Raw genomic sequence first — 15,874 nt, 5'->3', positions numbered from 1 at the left:
CAGTGTCTGTAACTATTGCGCCTTTAGATAATTTTGCCATACACTCATATCTGACCACTCTTCATTTTTGCCTTTTGCCTTGCATTTTGCTCTTTATTTTGCCATTTGCCTCTGTATTTTCAAGTTTAGGCTTGAATTCAGAATAATAAAAATATTAACATGTCTATATATTTAAACTATCTTTGGGTTTTTTGGGATAGTCACCAGGTAACTCAAAGATTTGCTCCTTCATCTTATAAAAGAAAGGATCGTAGAAATAATTAGGTTTGTTTGACATTCTCCAAATTTTAGATAAGTCATAACTTTAGATAAATGTATTTCAGTGACTGTGGGGGTTTTATCCAAGTTAAAAGAAATATACTCTTGTTCAATCACAAATATTAGTATAATAAATGTCTATAATAGATGGAAAAGAATAGTCTCTTTGATAAATTGTCCAGGAGTAGCTGGATATATATAGGAAAAGAAAAATTGCCCTTACTTCACCCATATTCAAAAACCAGTTGTAGAGCTAAATGTGAAAGGCAAACAATATAACTCTAGGAGATGATTTTGAGGAATTTCTTCATGATCTTTGACACATGAGGAAATGAAATTGATAAATTGAACTACATTGAAATTAAGGGCTTCAGTTCATCAAAAGACACCATAAAGAGAGTGAAAAGGCAAGTCACAGAATGGGAGAAGAAATTTTCAATAAAAATAACTGACATAGGGCTTGTATGCAGGCTACATAAAGAACCCCTACAAATCAATAAGAAAAAAATCCAATAGAAAAAGGGAAAATGACTTGAAGAGGCACTTCACAACATAGGAAATGTAAATATTAAATAAATATATGTAAAAGTGTTCAACCTCATTAGTAATCAGGTAAACGCAAATTAAAACCACCCTGAAATATTGTTACATAAGCACCAGAATGGCTGAAACATAAAAGAATGAAAATAACAAGCGTTGGCAAAGATGTGAAACAATGGAATCTTTCAGATGTTGCTGGTGAGAATGTAAATTGAACAGCCACTTTCAAAAACAGTTAGGGTTATCTACAAGAGTTGAAAATATCCATACCACAAGATCCAGAAAGGTGTATATCCTGATATATACAGTCATGCACTGCATAACAACGTTGTGGGCAATGATGGACTGCGTATACAATGGTGGTCTCATAAGATGAGTACCATATAGCCCAGGTGTGTAGTAGGCTATACCATCTAGGTTTGTGTAAATAGACTCTATGATGTTCGCATAATGAGGAAATCGCCTAACAATGAATTTCACAGAAGGTATTCCTGTCATTCAATGACGCATCACTGTATATATGTTGTCATTGATATATGTATATATCTCCAAATGTTATATATAATGTGTACCAATAGATATGTGAAAGAATCTTCACAGCAGCATTATTAGAAGTAGGTGGAAAATGGAGACAATCCCCAAAACCCTCGATATGCAATAGTTTTAAAGAATTGGGATCTATTCATGTGATTTGAAGTTGTACAAATATAATGCTAAGAAAAATAAGCTGGACACAAAATACATACTATATGAGCTAATCTCTTTAAAATTCAAAAAATAGGCAAAACCAACATCATGCTTAGGTGGAAAAACTACAAAGAAAAGCAAGCAAGTGATTCTCATAAAAGTCAGGAGGGTGGTGACTTCTAGGGGACATGGTGGATTTGGGGGGAGTTGATGCTTCTGCTTCCGCCAGGGGAGTGCTTACACTTATACAATGAGCTGCTACGTCTCTGTTGATACGCTTTTCTGAATGTACGTTATATTTCACTATACAAATGATCATTAATAGTCTTTTTATAAAGTCTTAAATTATGTAAGTTACTTCACTTTTCTGAACTTCAGTTTTCTCATCATCTTTAAAAAATATAACAATATCTATGGCATTATAAGAGCTGAGGATTCTGGATATCATAATACCTCAACATAAAGTTGCTCTCAATTTCCCCTCCACATCCAAATGCTGAGGGTGGAGCAGCTCACAGGAGCAAGAAAGGTTCTCTGCACCATCCTTTTCCCATTTGCCTTACTCCTCGGGGCCATTCACCTGTCTGGGGGCATGGAGGAGAAGGGGAAGAGCCTTGACACAGCCAGGGGAAGTGATTTCTCTCTCTCTTTCTCTCTGTCTCTTAGTCTTTCTCTCTCCTCCCCTGCCATCTTCCTACTAGAGTTTGCAAAGACCAGCTTCTTTGAAGTGGGGACGTATGTCCACCTCTACTCTTGCTTCCCTACGCCCTTGGGTTTCTGGTAGAAAATATGATAGCGTGAGATGAAGTGGACAGGTCCGTGGCATCCTGCAAAGCTCATGTTATAGAAAAAAAAAAAAAAACAAGTGAAGGAGGGTCAGCAGGAGCACAGAGATCTTAACTTGCCCTGCTTGACTGTGACCCATACAGGGATCCTTTGTGCTCACCTCTGCCGCCACCAGAAGTCTCACCTCTAATAGGCAGGAATAAAGTTTTACTGTACCAAGTCCCCACAGGGCAATAATAGTAAATGGCCAACCCAAAGGGGACATATGAGTGAATTTCAGCTACGTTAGGGATTAAGGATTTTGGTGGTAGAAACTATCATGTCTAACATGGTTTACACAGGAAGATACTTTCCAGGTTCCAGACATCCTGACTACCTTATAAATTTCTCTATATACTCATTTTCAAAAAAATTAATATGATTTATGATTGTGCCTTCTAAAAATATTTGGAGTTGTTAACTAAAAGCCAGGAAAAGCATATACATTAAAAATAACCAGAAAAGTAATAATGATTTTAAGAGAAGATAGTAGCTGTTATCAGGCAACTGGAATAAATTGGTTACTGTAGTTGAGGACAAGATCAGCTGCCAAGACTCCTGGCCGCTCAGTGTGGTGAAAGGAACAGCTAGTGTTTCCCCACACGGCAGTGACCAGAGGACCGGGCTGGGAGGAGGGCCCTTGCTGCCAAGGAGCCCAGGGCATCTGCAGGTGCTCTAACATCCCTGGGCCTGTTTTCTCCTCCATAAAAGTGGTGAGATTGACTAGATTACATTAAAATCATTTTTAGTTATACAATGTTGTGATTCATCCTTGATTCACTGATCAATATTTTTAAACGCCCCAGTTCATTCAGAGAAGCAATTTATTTTTCCTGGTATTGATTTGTAGCGGGAATTTGTCACAGAGTTTTTCATATAAGGCACATTGAGTAACTCAACAGATGATGTGCCTACTATCATTTTGCAAAGGATACAGAAATGCACACTTAGTTAACTTTTTTTCCCTCTGTAATACTTAAGGAAAAAAATTAAACTCATTATTTCTTAAAGTTTGTTTCATTAGTCCTGCAAAATATAACCTGAAAATTAAAAAAAAGAAAAGCTTTCTGGCATCAAATACAGAGAAGAATTCATAATGCACATTAGCTTACCAAAGCTCTGTAAAGGTAGAGAATAAAGAGATTTTTAAACCTAAGTTTCTCAAAACTTTTCATTTGCATTAAACCAATTAATACTTAATAAGAAATGGACTGAGTGTGTTTTCTCCCAAATTTCATATGGCAAAAGCCTAACCCCCAATGTGCTGGTATTAGGAGATGGGGTCTTTGGGAGGTAATTAGGTCATGAGAGTGGAGCCCTTGTGAATGGGGTTAGTGCCTTTAAGAGGCCAGTGAGGGCTCTCTTTCTGCCATATGAGAATACCATGAGAAGGCAGTAGTCTACAAACTCGAAGAGGGCTCTTGCCAGAACCCAACCATGCTGGCATCCTGATATCAGATTTCCACCCTCCAGAACTGTGAGAAATCAATTCCTCTGGTTTATAAGCCATGCAGTCTATGGTATTTTGTTACAGCAGCACAAATGAACTAAGACGTAATATAACTAGTGTTCTGAAGAACTTGCTGTAGAAAATGCTAATGCTCCATTACTCTTTTCTCCCTTCCAGTGAAAAAGTTCAAGAGATTTAACCACAAATGTTGCCTCCACCTCTTCATCTCCCACTCCAGTGGGGTGTTCAGTTTCTCCACTCCAATGAAATGATTCTTATCAACATCAAGAACAACCCTCACCCTCTCAACCCTGTGGACCGGTGTCTGGCCCCATCTTCCTCAGCTTATCAGCCGAATCCAGCAGATAGCTGCTCCTGCATTCTGGAGGCAGTGTCTTCTATGACATTTGTCTTGTGCTTTGTAGACTTCCTTTTCCATCACTGCTTTCCTTCCCAGCATCGTTGTCTGGTTCTTTCACCCCTACAGACTTCTAAATGTGGCGTTCCTCTGGGCATTCGCTCATCTCATCTCTGCCCCATTTACATTCTGCCTAGGTCATCTTTTCCTTCCCCACAGTGTTAAATGCCATCTTTGTGCTGATGGCTCCACAATTTTCTCTCCACTCAGCCCTCTTGGTGTCTGTTCTCCCAAGTACTTAGCACTGTGCCAGGCACAAAGCAGGTATCTGATAAATTTTTGTGAAATGAATGGATGAATGGATGAATATGATTCTTCTGGTTTCTTAATCTAATAGAGTCCCCTCACACTGTTTTCTGATGATATGGTTGGGAATACCTAGAGTCTAGAACACCTAGAGAAAATGGATTGTTAACAAAGCTCTTAGATGTCTCTCTGAAGGATCAAAGCTTCAAGGGAGGTTTGGGTAAGAGCTGGAAGGGGTCATTCTCAACCTACTTCTCTGAAGAGTGCCCTAAATGACAATTCTGACATGTTGTAATTTCCAAAGATGGCCATAAAAACACTTCCCATCTCACATACTCTTCTTAAAGTGTGATTTTGATGCTCCTCCTCTGGATAGGGAGAGTCTATATTCCCTCCCTCTTGAATCTGGGAGAGCTTACAACATTAGCAGAAATAACATTGTGTCTTACAAGGTCTCTTGAACAACGAAATAAACAAATAAGAAACAAGGCTACATCATAACAGGCAATACAGCTTTCACCTGGGTCTCTTGGGATGCTTGCTCATGGAACCCAAGTACTATGAGAATGCTCAAGTAGCCACATGGAGAGGCCATGTGTAGGTATCCTGGCCAATAGTCTCAGCTGTAGTAATAGATGAAAGCCAGTATCAGCCACCAGACGTGTGAGTGAGGAAGCCTTCTAGATGCTTCTAATCCTCCAGTTATCAGGTACACCCAGCCTTTGAGTCTTCCTAGTTGATGTCCTTATCACATAACAGAGATAAGCTCCCCCAGATCTCCCCCATCCAAATTCCTGACCCACAAAATCTGTGAGCATAATAAAATAGTTTTTTGAGGCCACTATGTTTTGGGGTTTTGCTAGCAGCAATAGTAACCAGAACACCAATATTCTTTGTTGTTAGTTATAAAATGACTCCTAACCTCTCAATATCAGTTGGATAGGTGGCAGTATTGACATAATTGTGAAAATTGCAAACAACAATCCTGTTTGGATCAATAACAGTCCTTTCACTTCTGTATAAAGGTAACATGCCACACCGAGCTAGGCCCAGCCCATACGGGCTTATGATGTACACAAAGCCAGTGCATACATCTCTTCCCCACCAGCCAACAAGGAAGTATTTATACCATAGAAATTGGCAAACACTGCAGATCAGGGTTTTTTTCCCCCATTCCAGAGAAGTGGCTTACCAGCATACCAGTGGGAATGTGTGGCTTTACTTCTTGATCATAATATTTCTGCTTTATTGCAAAAAAAGAAAAAAAGTTTGACTTTATTGACAGTTTTCCCTCCAGGTCTGCTTTCAAGCCTGTCTGTGATGTTCTAAGAGCTGCTCATGAGCCTAAGACCTGCAGGTTGGCTCCTCTTGCTCTAATGCTCTCTGCAAGGACTTCCACGTGGGCTGTCCCATGCCTGCAGTGACCCTGACACACAGTCATAGGCAGAGGTGGAGCAGGCCCAGATGTTCTGGGAGGGGCTGAATGCCCCATGATTCCCTAGGAGAGAAGGGGTTTCCTCCCTCCACTTAATGTGTGTCCATAGAAAGCTCTCCTGCTGGCCACAGCTGGGCTGCTAAAAGCCAGCAGGCTCGGCACTGCTGCCATTTCTGATGGTAAGGCATGGCAGGCGTCCTCCATACTCCTCTCTGTAGTGGCTGAGGACCACACATGTGACTGAGACATGCACAAAAGGATGAATCAGGCCCATGCATTGAGCCTTTAATAAAGGCTTGTGGAATTGCATTAAAGTCAATTCTCCCAGTGCGTAAGTGGTACTTTCTGGTGCCACTTGAATAAATTACATCTCCAGTGTATTATTTGCATAGCTATTAAATATCTTCGTTATTAGGATAGGAAATTGAGCAGCAAGGGATGAAGTATTAAGCCCATGTTTGATTAACGAAGTGAGAATGCTAGAAGTAAAACCAAGTTTTGCATTCATTCAGACTAGAGTTTGAGGAAGAAATATTTTAAACTCTTGTGTCATACACGCTCACATCCTCATATCAGCAATTCTGCTTCTAACAACTTATCCTACAGATACATTTACACGTGGACAAATTAACAAAGAGGTATTATAAGGATGTTTATTGAGGTATTGTTTGGTTCATCAACAGGTTACTAGTTTAAAATGTGGCAATCTGTGCAATGAAATTTTAAAAGAAAGACTTTTTTAAAAGGACGCAGGCCAGTATGTATTCATATATGAACATCTTTGAAACACATTAAGTGAAAAAAATCAAGGCAATGAAATCTGTATGTAAGATTTCAAATTGGCTAGAAATAATACATTCATACATGTGAGCACGTGCACGGAAAATGTCTGAAGGGAAGCAGGAAAAACTGCTGGAGGGAGTTAGGATAAAAGGACAAAAAGTTTGGAATGGAAAAGAGTCTCACTTTTCATTGTGTATGGTTTTGTTCTATTTGAAATTTTTTACCAGAAGCATATACTTTTAAGTCACATCACTAACTCAATAATAATAACTTAATATGACCTAATAAAATAACTTAGTTTGCCTGAAATCCACTTAGACAATTTTATTATCTTCATTTTTACTCTGCCTGAGATCTTTCAGTTCTCAACTTTAGCTATTCAACACGCCCTTGTAGATTCACTTCGACCCCAAGCAGCTCATAGAGCCATTTTTCCAAAAAAGCTAAGTCTGTTTTGTTTATCACTTTATCCCCAGCACCTAGAACAGTACCTGGTGCACAGTAGGGGCAAATAAATAATTAAAATATATAGCATATCAGATGGTGGCTAGTGCTGTGAAGAAAATGAAGCAGCGTCAGGGAAGGGTGAAGTATAATTTTTAAAAAGATGATCAGGAAAAGTTTTATTGATAGGTTGATATTTGAGTAAAGACTTAAAGGATTTAGTAAAGCAAGGCATGAGGCTATTGGGAGTAAGAGATTTCCAGGCAGAAGAGTCGCAAGTGCAAAGGCCCTGAGGTGGAAGTGTGTGGATCAAGCAACCTGCTGAATTTCTTTTAAACTTTGCACTTCAAATACACACAAATCATTCCTGAACTTAACACATGACTAGGAATATAATAGATTTGATCTACGGCATCATTTCTTTAATCCCCATGGCTAAAGACACTAACCTAGTAGAGAATTTTATTATCTCAAGCAAAAGGAGATTACTGTTGTAAGGGGACTGGAGCTGATGTTAGGAGCCCAAGAGAACAGGGGTGACTCTCCCAAGAAACCCTGGGTGATTCGTCTGAGAACCAAAGTTGCTTGTTCACAAGTTGCAGATATGCAGGGCAATTTTGCAAATGACCCTGAGCCATAAGATGTGAGCCCCCTTTTTATGGACATTATCCCAATAAGGACACCCAGTCCACACCCACCTAATAGAGTAATCTCTTAGCTCATTTTCCTGGACTCAGGTTCATATTGCCTAATTCTCAAGCCTGATTTGGGTTTGCAACTGGCTGGACTGGAATCAACAAACCTGTCCAACACCTGCTTCTCCAACACTGACTGTGAGGCAGAGCTTCTCCTCATTGCAATTGCACCTGGTTTCACTTTCTGTCCAGGCTTTCTGATTCTCACCTACTTCCTCGCGGATCGCATCCTACTTGACCTCCACATAGTTGACACTCTTGCCGACCAAGCCCCTTCCCAAAACTCTCACCTACTTTGGCTTCCATAACATAGTTTCTCACTAATCTAGGATCTTTCCTAGTCTCCTCCTTCCTGTGCTCCTCCCTTAAACAGCCATGTTCCCAGGGTCTGCTTTAACTCTTTTCTCTTTCCCCCTGACACTGGCTTTCACTTAAACGCTCATAACACTCTGCCTATATTAATCCACAGGGAGAAGTGAGGCAATTTCCGCCCCTTCCCCACCTCCACTGCAATTGTAACTTACAAATAACATCATCTGCTGAGCATTAAACTGAAAAGCCAATAACACGGTAGATAATGCTAACCACATCTAGAAAAAAACAAAGAGATTCTGGGGAAATACAAAACCGAAGCTATTTGTGTCTGTCCAAGTCAAGTCAAGCTGGCTTGGGAATACCTTCATCTGCAAGAAGCACAACTGGAGTGGGATTTTTAACTAAGAAAGCTGAAATCCGAACAATCATAGTTTGCTCTTCCCAAGGAAAGGCTCTACTAGAAGGACGTGGTGAGTAGGTGGCCTAGAGAAAGAGTAACAAGACAGTGCAGCTCTGTCTACGTGCTCAACACACAGACCAGAGGAGAAGAAATCGGTGTAGCCTCACCTGAGAGCTCCTCTCCACGGTTCACACTCTGTTCTCACATCCACCCCCACCCCCAGCCCCACAGTTTGCCTGAAGTAAGCAGTCCACAGCCAAGGTACTTAAGAAAAGAATCCCACCTTTTGGTATGTGGGCAAGAAAGAAAAAGTTGAAAAGCCACCAACATTCCAGCCCCCACCTCAGCCCCTTCCCCGACCCTGGTCCTCAGGTGGAAATTCTCCGTGGGCGCAGGCGTATGTCTTCTCAAGCTGATTGTGGCTTACTGCGGACGTGACGTTATTGGCTCTTCCAGGACCATGGTTCATCAGCTTGGGACTTCCTCTCTCACTTCTAGGGAGAGCAAAAGGAAGAGGTTGGGATCTTGAGACTAGGAATCCGGGAATCAAACCACCTGAGTTCAAGTCCCAGCTCGGCCACTTATCGGTCATGTGTCTTTAGCAAGTGACCTGCCTCACCGTACTTCCACTTTTTTGTCCGCAACTGGGGATAAATAGAGCATCTAACTCACATGGTTTTAAGCATTCAATGAGTTAACATATTTGAAGGGTGTGGACCAGCGCCTGGCTCAGAGTTAAATTCTCAGTATCATTCTAATGGGCAGGGAGGAGCAGGAGCAAGACCACAAATGTCAGCAGTTCTGAGCTCAGAACATTCCTTGTGCCTCTCCCAATTTCTGCTCATTAGACCAGAGCTTGCTTCTCACTGATTCTTTTCCCCCAAGGCAATTACAGCAGAAGCATGGCGCTTATCTCTCTCTGGTTATTTTTTTCTAAGACCCACGCAGAAGAGAGGAATCAAATGAATATTTGCTAAACTGATTTATCTTTCTGAGGGCAAAAAGTTTAATAAATTAGAACGTTCTTCCAGCTGGTTCCTGTGGAAAGCACAAAGTTACCTTCTGAATTATGATCTATTTTGAGCTAAGTATTCCTGTCGAAATGCTGAACATTTCCATAGGCTTGTGTTTTCCTTTGTTTATTTGTTTGCTGTTTTGTTTTTATAAGGGAGAGAAACCATTTTTGGAAAATAATTCTCATATATAAATGAATCCTTCATTATTCTTATCCCAACCTCAAGTTTAGTTATACACAAACAGAACTTTAAGACACAGCTTCAACAGTATCTGGAAACATGTACATGAATATTCTGGACCAACAATTCAATAAGAATCATTCATCTCACTTCCCTGGCTTGGATTTTATGCTCACCAAGCAGCCTTCTGACTACAGCTTGTCTTACAATAATTTGTCTTCAGGCAGAGAATGTATTGAGTGGTGAACTTAAGTCTTCGGGAGAATTTAGTAGTTATATTTCTCACTCTAAATTAACAAATTGACACGTTGATTGTACATCAATCTCTTGTGAGTTAGGTGCATACAAAACAGCTCCTAAAACACTGGCTAGTTCTGGGGACATGAGCAAATTAGAGTTCCCTATCCTCTAAAGCTTCTAGAATGCTGTGGCCACACTCAGATGTGATTGCCATTTTGTGAGTCCCGACCGGAAGACCTCCTAGTTTACCTTTATAGCGTCTCCATTTGGTTCTTAGTTACAGCAGCAACGATCACAGTGACATCTCCTGCTTTGATCTCTCTCTGCATCTGCCCAATGGCTCCTAACTTAAATGTCCCACAGACATTTCAAGCTCAACCTTTCCAAGATGTAATTCATAGTCTTGCCCTGCAAGTCCATTCTTCCTGCTGCTCCTACAACTGTCGGGAAACCATAGAAGGGCTTTAAGCAGAGTAGTAACACGATCTGGTATGCATTTCTATAAGAGTTCTCTACCTGGTGCAGAGAATAGATTGTCAGAGGGCAGGAGTGGATCCAGGGGTGCCAGTTAGAAGGCTAACGCAGTCATCTAGGTCAGCAACGATGTTGGCCAGCACTGAGGAGGTGACATTGGAGACGGAGAGAAGGGACAATTTGAGAAATATTTGCAAGGTATGTTTATGATGATTGGATGTGAAAGGTGGGACAGATGGAGGTATCAAAGAGGACTCCCTGGTTTCTGATGGGTGGTGGGATCATTTACTAAAACACATGGAGGCAAAGCAGCAGGTTTGGGGAGGAAGATCACAACTTCTGTTTTGGACGCATCGAATTTGACACATCTCGGAGACTTGCAAGTGAAAATAGCTTGTAAGGAATTGAACTTAGGGTTGGAGAAATGGGTCAAAGATACAAATTTAGAAGTTGTCAACATATTGATAGTACTTGTATTCATGAGCATGCATAGGATCACCAAGGAAATGAGTACAGAGGGAGAAGAGAGAGAGAGAGAGAGAGAGAGGAGCTAGAGCAGAGAAACTCCAATACTAAAAGTCAAACTGATCTGCGAGATCTGGCAAAGAAATCTGAGAAGCAGCATCCAGAGCATGGGAGGAAAACCAGCAGGGGTGATGTCAAGAGAAGGGAGTGCTCTAGGAGGAAGGGCGTGGCCGCCTGTGTGGGCTGATGCTGAGAGGTCAAGTTGAAGTGTCTACAATCTTTCTCTTGGGAAAAATTCCATGATAGAATTGGAAACTGTTTATTTTAAAAAAACAACTCTCTGGCTAGCCATAGATTATGTTCTGAAGCACAATGTATATCTTAGTTACATACAATAAAGAAACTTTTCAAAAATGATTTATGCAGCACCAAAATAAGGAATTGAAAAAAAATTGTTCATTTAGAAAGGTTGTTATTGCAATGTCAGACATTTAAATGTTTTCAAATATCTCAATGTTTGGCATCATGTAAACCAAATGGGCAGATGTTTGGCAGTCTTTTTTTTTTCATGAATCATTTAGCATCATGTGCAAAACTAAAACTTTCCACAGCTCACTGACCTACATTCCCATCTTTTTAACTTAAAGCCAGTAGTTGCACCTTGATCTTTTTGGTTTACGCACTGTTGATTTCTTAAATCACTTACAACACCATTTGTCAGTGTTCCCAGACTCACAGATAAAATATCACATGCCTTCCCTCCCACCATGAAACCAAATCCAGATAAATTTTGACTCAGTAGCATAAGCCCTCTGAGATCCTCATATTGGGCTTTCCTTGTTTCCTAGGTGACGAAGCTGTGCAGCTAGTTACTATTCCAAAGCACACAGCCAGATTCCCAACACTCTGATACATTCCATTTTCTATTCAGTTTCATCCCCGGGAGAAAACTCGGGGGTTATACGGAATTGCACATTTAGACTTGCCCTTCTGGCAAACATTAATAGGATCACGGAATCACGATGCAGAGGGAGACCTAGGGAACTCACCGAATCCATCCACTCGCCTTCAGCAGAGCAACAGTTAACGCAGCCCGGAGGAACCAAATAATCCTCATATTTAAAAGGCAGCTCCTTTCCCCTCCAGAAGAGAAGATTCTATGACCACCAACAAACAATTCTCAGTGCTTAGCAACCTCTACCTTGGGAGAATCCTGGGGTGAAACGGCATCAACAACCATCACAGTAGGAGATTGCTTGTCAAAGATAGACTGGGAAGAATATGACCTAATTCACCTAGAGATGATTCAGATATAATACTTTGAATTCTGGAAAATATTATGGAAAAAAAGCATCATAGCACAGCCAGTTCTCAATCTAATGTTTCCTCATTAGATTACTCAGCCAGGAAGAGTCCAGGGGTCACTTGGGTCAATTCTTGAGGGGTTGTGGGAATTAACCACTGTCACTCAGTGTACCCTTTATTCATGCTTGTTCTAGTAAGTAAATCTCCCAGTGGGATAAAACTTAATTATTTGAACCGTGTCTGCTCTGTTACATATTCTGCCTTGCCCATGATGAATGCTTTAATAAAACTGTAAGTCTTTTTTAAAAAGAAAGTGAACATCTTTGAGAATTTTTCAATTTCCCCCAAGGGATTATAAAAGGCATCAGAACGTTCATAGCCCATGTGCCTATCACTCTTTCAGCAACATTTGCAGAATACCTACTGTGCGCTAGGCTCAGTGTTAAATGCTAGGCATAGATGCGTCTGTTGTAATGACACTCACCATATGTCAAGCACTATTAGACCGTGAAGGCACAATGGTGAGTGGAATCATCTGGTCTTCACAGAGTTTATAATTTAGAGGTGCAAAGAGGAAATGATCAAAGACCCACACAAACAAATATAAAATGGCCACTTTAGGGTCCTCTGAATGCATAAATAGGGGAATCCATCTAGTAGGGGAGGCAATGATGATTAAGAGGTGGTCTGATGACCAAGCAGCAGTCATCCAGGTGAAGATGGGCCAGCAAGAGTATTTCAGAGAGAGGAACTAGCATAGGTAAAGGTTCTGTGCCTGGAGAGGGAGCACAGTTGGTCGTTTGAGGGACTAATGATGGCCAGTGTATTAGAAGCACAGAGAACGCAGAGAGAAACAAGTGGGGGTGGGGGCAGTGGTGACACATGGTTGGTACAATTCTGGTCTCCGTTCTAAGAGCAGCAGGAAGCTATTGCCATCCTTTAGGCTGTGGAGGGGATGACACAGCCAGATTTGCCTCAGAGGAAGAGCTCTCTGGCTACAGTATGGCGACTGGGTGAGAGAGGCAGGAATGGATATGGGAAGCCATTTGAAAGACTAGTGAAATAAGCTAGCCTAGAGAGGAGGGAAGAACAGACTAAGATGACGGCAGTGGAGCTGGAGATGAAAGAAAGATTTCAGGGCACTTCTAGCAAACAGAAATGCCAGCGCCTGGTGAGGAACTGACAAATGGTTAAAGGAGAGAGAGTTTTCAAGGATGGTATCTAATCTCTGGCTTGCCCACTCGGACAGATGGTGGTACCATTCATTGTTATGAGAACAGGGAAGAGAATCATGGCAGGGGTGAGGGTGGGAGGGTGGAGAGGGTGGGGGTGGTGATCGTGAGTTCAGTTTGTATAACTTTAATTGGCAGTACCTTTGAGACATCCAGGAAGGACGTGTGCCAGGGACGTGTGCACACACAGGAAAGACCACGTGAGGACACAAGGAGAAGATAGCCATCTGCAAGCCAAAGAGAGAGACCTCAGGAGAAATCCACCCTACTAACACCTTGATCTTGGACTTCTAGCCTCCGGAACTGTAAAAAGCTAAATTCCTGTTGTTTGAGCCACCCAGGCTGTGGTATGCTTTGTTACGGCCGCCCTAGGAAACTAATATAGGCAGTTGGAGCTGGGAAGATTAGATCACTGAAGTAAAGTCTGAGAATGAGAGGAGGACGGAGGGCCAACCTTTCCAAGTCTAGATCATTAGTATGATGGTGATCCTATTTATGGTGACCTGGCCACAATTCCCAGAAGACATGTCTACCTTCACAGGGGCTCAGAGGGCACTGTCCTGAGTCTAGGGTTTCATCGTCTTCTTAAATTTCTGCAGCACTTTTCCAGAGGTTTTTGCACATTCCGTCTCATTTCTCACCCCAGCAGCTGGAGGGGAGTCGTGGGCATGTTGTAGGATGTCTGGCCTTGGACTCCAGGTCGCATCCCTCAACCGCAGGCTGAGAGTTCCTGGGAAGGCTCCAAGGCAGGGCAGCTATCTCCGCTCTCCCTTATCAAAGCGGAGTCATTTATATTTTACTGAGATTATTTTCCAACTCAACAGTTTAGCTTTAGTTTCAGTTATCCCATAGCCATCTGCTCCCCTTATGCCTGCGTGTAAGGCTAGTGGCTTTCTTTGTCTAAGTAGATTTGTCAATAGTTTATAATTTTTCTTGTCATGATCACAATATTTATTTTTCACATCAGACAGACTCTTCTGGAGACTTGGAAGAAAGATTTTGTGCGTGTATCACGTCTCTCTTTAACCTGAAATTTTTGTTTCTGGAAAATCTTTTTAAAAAAAACAATTAAATAAAAATGAATGAACAAAACTTCCTAAACCAACATGTATTCCAGTTGTTTGCTGTTGGATACCCTAAATTCATATTCCACTTAAAGAACTATATTAGATCAGGCTGGACTTAGAGCCAGTGGTCCAGAAAGTTTAGCCTCACGCAGCAGAAATGGCCCAGCTTCCCTCTAACTTGAAAATCAAACCAGGCAAACTCAAATCCCACTCCCTGGAGATTTTTATTTCTATCTGTTTTCAATCTCTAGCCCTTAAAGTTCTTATCTTAAAGCTACTTATCTTCTGTGGTTCAAAACCCCTGGCCCCCTCCGAATTATTTTTGACCTTCTTGATAGCCAATCTCTTTCTTTCAACAGCAAAATTGATACACTTGTTTATCATCAGATTATTTTGGGATTTTTTTTCTCCGGCAAAGAGCTTTGATATTCCAGGCCCACCCTAATGGCTGATGGGACCAAGCACCTGTCAGGTGTCTGATGGGGTGTCACAGGGCCCTCTGAGGAAGGTGAGGCTTGGTGGGAAGGCCAGTCCTGTCCATGGGGCCTGGAGCAGGATAAAGTGCTCTCTCCTGACCTTGAAAGTGCCATTAGGCCAGCCACTGCTTCTGGTTTGTTCCACGTGTCCCTGGAACCCATCCACCGCCTGGCCCACAGTGAGTGCTCAATAAATAAATGGATGAATGGCCTTGTTTTCTAACACACCAACACATGCAACAATATGAACAAAGACTCAAACGAGTATTGTAGATGAAATACAATATGACAGTGCTGTTCAGACCTGTCTGAGGAAAAGGATGAAGAAATCAGTGACTTCTTGTATTTATGTGCTTCATTGTTTCCGGAGCGCTTTGAGGCTCCTGTGAGATTCATATCAACAGCCCCAATCTAAGGAGGACAGAAGTCTCGCCTGGTTTTCATGAGGATTAAAGAGATCACGTAGGTAAAGCCCCTACCACAATGCCTGACGTGTCGTGGGAGATTTTAAAACAATTGATCATCTATGCTTTTCCTCTAGTGACATGATGGATTTGAACCTAGAAGTCAGGATTCCTGGCCTGTTACACTTCCTGCCATACCTCAGTGTTCCTCCCACTCTGTCCTCCGACTGTGATGGGAACATCTTTAGGGCAGCAGGCAGGGCACCCTAAGCAGACTGGTGATGCTCCTCTGCCCCCTCCTTACAGGGGTGAGGGAGAAGGGCATTGTACCCCCGTGATGAAAGTGACCAATGCTAACTAGCTGGAAATCGAGCCCAGGAACCATGTAAAGGTGATGGACCAGACACCCACCATGATCACTACAAAGTCCTCATGCCGATTAACTGCTGACAGCTCTTTTACCAACCGTGACGCTCCCGGGGCCTGAGGACTGAAGTGGGAGCCCACGTATAACTAGAC

At 41.8% G+C, this 15,874-nt stretch overlaps 1 long non-coding RNA gene across 1 annotated transcript; it reads right to left on the bottom strand.

Moving 5' to 3' along the window:
• Positions 1–6,498: 6,498 nt before the first annotated feature.
• Positions 6,499–12,140, bottom strand: LOC123288706 (uncharacterized). The gene is made up of 2 exons (XR_006532212.2): positions 11,921–12,140; positions 6,499–8,990 (listed from the first exon to the last, which is right to left on the bottom strand). It is a non-coding gene; the product is annotated as an uncharacterized lncRNA (long non-coding RNA).
• Positions 12,141–15,874: the final 3,734 nt, after the last annotated feature.

Source organism: Equus asinus, chromosome 11 (assembly GCF_041296235.1).
Source record: "Equus asinus isolate D_3611 breed Donkey chromosome 11, EquAss-T2T_v2, whole genome shotgun sequence".
NCBI lineage: Eukaryota > Metazoa > Chordata > Mammalia > Perissodactyla > Equidae > Equus > Equus asinus.
Note: the sequence above shows the minus strand (reverse complement) of the source record. Positions and strands in the feature narration are given on the sequence as shown.